The sequence below is a fragment of the Camellia sinensis genome, chromosome 6 (genome assembly GCF_055761805.1).
Source record: "Camellia sinensis isolate YWXY chromosome 6, ASM5576180v1, whole genome shotgun sequence".
NCBI lineage: Eukaryota > Viridiplantae > Streptophyta > Magnoliopsida > Ericales > Theaceae > Camellia > Camellia sinensis.
Window position 1 is genome coordinate 86,476,630 of NC_138966.1, and position 6,000 is coordinate 86,482,629.

A 6,000-nucleotide genomic window follows, 5' to 3' on the forward strand; every position below is an offset into this window, starting at 1 on the left:
TGTAAAATTGGTTTTTCATGCAAAATACTCAAATAAGACGATATGTGAGAAAAAAGGCCAACTAAGGAAAATTTTCACTTATTTTGTGATGAAAACATATTAAATAATGTATCAATAACTCATATTTTTAGAGTGATGGTATGCCTTTGGAAATAATGTCAGACATAGGAAGAAAAGAGTAGTTTTGCATCTATTAAGAGGAAATATGAATAGAAAAAGGATCAAAGCTCAATTCATCAACTTTGAACACAAGAACACCATAACAACACATTGTAAAATGTGATTTTAAATCTCTAAAAACATGTATTTGAAAAGGAAAACAAAAAAGAGAGTTGTGTTGTGGTTTACTTGAGGCTTGGTTGAATTGCTAACAAAACCTTCCCTTTCTCTCTTTTCCTTCACCAACCTCACTCTTTCTTCCCTCTCTTTCTTTCAGCTGAATACGCAAGTGTGTGAGTGTGTTTTGTGCTCAAAAGTGTAGAGAGAGTTGGTGTATTTACACCAAAATTGGTGTGTAATGTCCAAATTGCCCGTTGGTTGGAAATTGATTGGATATTTTGGATTTAGTTTGAATTCAATGGAATGTAGGATGATTATGAAGCCTAATTATGTACCAAAACATTATCTAGTTAGGGTTAGGGCTTAAGTAAACTAACTTGGTTACAAGTACAAGACATATACATAATGCATTTGTTCCTTGGTCAAACATTCTTCCTAAAATTAAGAAAATTTGTCTCAAAAGTACATATGTATATATGGTCAAGGAGATGGCCAGCCCTTGTGCAAGGAATTTTGGGGAATTTGTTTTGATTTTTTTGTGTACAATTTGAAGATATTTTGTGGACAAAATTATTTATTTAAGAAAGGTACAAGTATATACATACATATCTATATATATATAATAGTACTAGTTTGGGTTCAACATGTGATTCAAGAAAAATATGATGGCCAAAATCTTAATTTATGAATTTGAACATTTAATTAAGTGTAGTATTTAATTTATTTAAGGTTTGAAAATTTAATTCGGTGAAAGTTTCTTTGTTTTGAATTAAACGGCGAACTGTATTTAGAATCGAAAACCTAGGGATTTGTATGGTAAATACACTAAGAAAATTAATTTAATTATTATTAGGGTTTTGGAAATGATCCCTGAGCTCTGGGTTTAATCAGGGTTTTCTAGTTTTTGGTTGGCATGCATTTTCAACTCTATAACTAATATTGAAGACAAATAAGGATTTGAAGGTCTTTATTGAAATAATTCAAAAGTAAAGGGCTTAATAGGTTTTACAAAGGTTAGGGGCCTCACATAAAAATCTACACATTGTTCAGGATTTCCCATGAGCTACGGATAAACATTTAATCTTCCTAAAAATGTATACACAATGAGATCATGTTGATCAATCCTCAGGTATTCAAAGTGAAGTGAGAAATACATAAACTGAACATGTCATGCAAAATAGAACAATGTTTTTTGAAGAGTGAGTCTAGAAACAAAATTCATTTTTCTCAAAGCAACCAATCTTTGCTTTGCCAGATAAAGAGTCGCCACCTAAATATTTTATTTTTGGAAAAATTTAGGAAATCCTAACTCGTGCCAAAGGCCACATGTCCGTCATCACCAAAGTTACCTTGACTTGGGAACTCAAGTACGAAAAGGGAAGATCATAAATTAAGCACCCCCGCTCGCCCGATCAAAGGATCGGCCTCTGCTAATCATGATATGATGTTTTATAAACATTATGTGTTCTTATTCCGATTTATTAGACTAGCTTTACTATGTGATGCGCACAAACAAATATAGACTAGTTCACTCAATTTGAAACAATTCAACTCATATTTGTTTTTGAAAATGGTTTGAATTTGTCACCTTAAGTGGGCTTAAAAGATGTGGTTTTCCACCAAACATAATGGGCTTAAAATATGATTTGCCACTTAACAAAGTGGGCTTAAAGCTTACATTTGTTGAATCGTTCCATTTCGAACAACAAGCCTCCATCCACAAGCATTCATGCAGTTTAGCAAGTAAGCACATAGCCTCATGGAAAACATGCTAATCATGGCAACATGACAATCACACTCATGCAAGTATGCTAAAGCATAAAAGCTTACCGAGTACTCCAAGCCAAAACAAAAACTAGTTAGAAAGATGCATGATCCTAACTATACAAGATGCCTAATGCAATGCATGCGATAATGCAATTAATAGGCTTGGCTACCAATATAGCATATGAATCGATTTGAATAACATGTGATTTAAACACTTTTTCAAAGAAGATATTGAAATAACAATGCAGTTTGAATGATGCGCCGAGCCTCGGTACATGCAAGACAAATGAATGGATGCAATCATGCAAGTATAAGGTATGCTAATTGAAAACGTCCCTAATCTAGCCATCGAAAGCGATTAAATAAAAAGGGAGAAAGATGTGGGGTTGGAAGACATACATACACACACGCACACTTAATATAACATTGTGCCCTCGCGAAAGAGGATCCAAATGAATAAGTTAACTAGCTACGCTAATTAAGCTAACTATTACAACACTTGAAACTAATTAACTACTCTAAGCTAATTTGAAAGAAATTAACTAGGTTAAGCTAATTAAATATTACAACATCAACTAATTAGACTAATTAAATATTACAACATAGTTTGCTATGCTAATGAAACAATTAAATAACAACGCATTTAATATGAACTCCAAGGAAGATGGATGTAGAGTGCATGTTCATCGCCTAAAAGCTGCTCTGTCTGTCCTAAACTGCCTTTGTTCCACCTTCAGCCATTGCCTCTATTTCTGCAAAATTGCATTGTTGACCAAACACCAAGGGCCAGCCGTGCATCATTGAAGCCTGGCTGGGCCTACAGAGGGCCGGCCGTGCATTGATTTTGTGTACAGTTCTATTTTGCGCTCTAAGGTGAAATAGGGCAGATAGAGCATTTTCAGGCTCTGTTTTCCCTTCCTCCCTTCTCTGTCATAGGGAGATCTCGAGAGAAGGGTGGAATCATTTCTAAAGACATCAATGAGCAATTGATTGCTCGATACTTTAGGACATGATTTTTGACAAAATCAATAAATGTAATGCAAATGACGACGCCTCCCTTTTTGTCATGAAATGAACTCAAAAAGGGAAGTTGAGACGCTTCAAGGACAACAAAACACCATGGATTGATGCATGGTGGCACTTGACACAAGAAGCTTGGCATCACGTTCGGTCAAGTTCAAGCTATTCAAGCCATTTTCTTTAAGTGTGTTGAGCCAAGTTTTAAACCAATTGATTTAGTCATTGCCACTCATTAATCCATTTGTCCAAATGTGATATTAAGTCCTCTAACAAGAAATAATGTCAAATGAGAGGTCTTTCTAAAACATGAGAGAAAGGCTACACCGTTGACAATGAATCTCCTAAGAGATTAAACCATTAAGTGTAGGCCATTCTTACATGTTTTGAGCAACCTCGATCGGTTGAAATCATTCTCAAATACAAGTGATAGATGGTTGATTGATTGATTATTGAAAATGAATAAAGAAAGCATAACAAGCAACAAGTATGCCAACTTATGAGATCGCAAATGTACTAAACAAGGCATAAACCAATTGAAAAGGCTTGGACAACCTCAAAACAGCCCTTAAGACATGAAAAATAGAGGTAGAGCATGCATGAATGAGCTTGAAAAGCTAAATTATAAAGAAGAACAAGGAGGGGGTGGCTAACCCCCTGTCCCCTCCCCCCAAATTTTTGAAGCTTCAAAACATGATTTTTGGCCTTGTTTTAACTCTGAAAATCAATTTGGAAACAAGGAAGAAATATGTAAAAACACAAGGTTTTGAGCTGCAAGAATAGATACAAGTGAGGGTATAAAACCCCACTGCCTTTGTCGGCTTATACAAAACCAAAATGCAACACTTGTAATAAGCACAAAATAGTCCAACAGTATGAGAAATAAAGATTGTAGACAAATGGTTTGGAAATACTCTCTGGATCTAGGGGGACGCTCGTGATCCTCAGCTAGTAACCTGAAAAAGAATGAACACTCCGGTTGGGGGTGCCAGAACTAGCACTCTGACGGATAAGTCAGTGTATACTCTCTTGGTTGCTTGTATCTTAAGTTAAGCATACTCATTCTCATATACCTCTCTCTGGATAATGTTTTTCTATTTATATCTTTTTCTTTCTTGGGCTTCAAGGCTGGGCCCATCTTCAATTCGTTGTATAACTATTTACTCGGCTCCTTTTGTTGCCTACCGCTCTTCACTTGGGCCCTGACTCAACTGGTTATTTGGCCGAATAGGGTACTGCCGAATATATATATATAAGATGGGGCCGAATGCGATATACGAATCTCGACTCTCAAGGAACGACTACTCAGCCTCTTTACGTGCCCCGATATTCGGCCCCCACAATTGCCCCCCAAACACCCCATTAACGACAGTTAGCTGGAGTGTTTGGTTTCGAACTCGAAAAGTCAGAGCCGAAATTTGACGGCTAACCTCATTCCAATGCGGATGTCAGAGCACATGCCTTCCGGTCATCTTTTCAAACAAATACACATTTTTGGATGCTTGAAGTTTTTGGACTGCTTTCTGACTCACCTCTACAACTTCTCTTTATCCTTCGTTGTCCTCTCTGTCTCTTGTAAGTTCTCTTCCTCTTTGCTTTGAGTCCCCTTTCCTGGTTTGTTTTTAGTTTAGCATATTCCTATAGGCTGACGAAAATGGCAAAGCATTTGAAAGACCTCTTCTCCGCGGATCGAGTCCCTGGCTTTCAACGCCATTTTTCTATTCTTGATGACGTTCGTCTGTCACTTGTGACTGACAACACCCTTGATATGGAGAGGGTTGATGAAAACACAATCGTCTTCCCTCTTTTATCAATCGCAGAGGGCGGAGTCCATTTCCCCCTTCACCCCTTCCTTAGGGCTGTCCTTCGCCATTGGGGTCTAATCCCTTCCCAACCCAGTGTCAACTTTTTTAGAATCGTAATGGGGATTATAGAGTTAAACCATCACCTTAGGATTAATCTCAGCATACCTGTTATTCGGCATTGTTTTGCCTTGGCCAAGTCTTCTGGCCGGCATGGATGCTACTTCCTTAGGGCCAAGGACACCGACCATCAATTAGTGACTATGCTTTCCAGCTCTAGCAAGCAAGTCGATGATGTCATGGTTGTTGTCCAAGGTAATTGGGAATTTGGCGAAGGTGAGGACCGCCTAGATCCTATTCCTAGACGGAGGGGCAAACCAGGTGGCCGTATAGCTCCTTGCGTTTATTTTTCTTATATTTACAAGGCTTTATTTTTGCGGTCTCATGATTTTGCTTGTGCAGGAAACGATTTCAAGAAAGTTTTGATTTCAACCGACGACACCGTTCTCACAAAAATTAAAGTCGCACTGAAATACTTTGGCCATCCAAGTCTTCAGAAACAAAGGGGAGCTGCCCATATTCTTCTTCGATACGAGCCGACGTATACGACGTTTTCGACGGCAGAAAACATCCCAATTCCGAGGGGTGAAGAGTCTCTTACGGCTCTTGTTTCAAGCAACTTAAAAAACTTGTGACAAGTTGGTTTCGACGGATTCGACTCAGATCTGGCGAAAGTAGCTGAGGTCGCTGAAGAGTCAGACAAGTCCGAAGTCGAAGTAGACGAGGCTTTGAAGTTGGCCTTTGAGGAAGTCGGCCTTAATTCAGCCAATCCTCCGTCCACTTCAGGCTGAGGGGACCTTCCCTTTGACGACATCTTTACTGGTTTAGAAGACCTTCCCGGTGCGTACAACGAAGACATGGCTGGGTTGTCGCTCATACAACTCGCCAAAAAGAAAAATGCGGAAAGAATGGCCGCATGGCGGAGAGTAGAGGCCATTCAATCTAAAGTGCCACCCACCACCGATGTTGAGCCTTCCCTGCCTATTATCGAGGAGGAGATGGCTCAAACCAGAAATGCCAAGTCGGAACCGGTTGTGCAGGCAAATTTGGATGCCAAGTGAAGGGCGGAGAAACT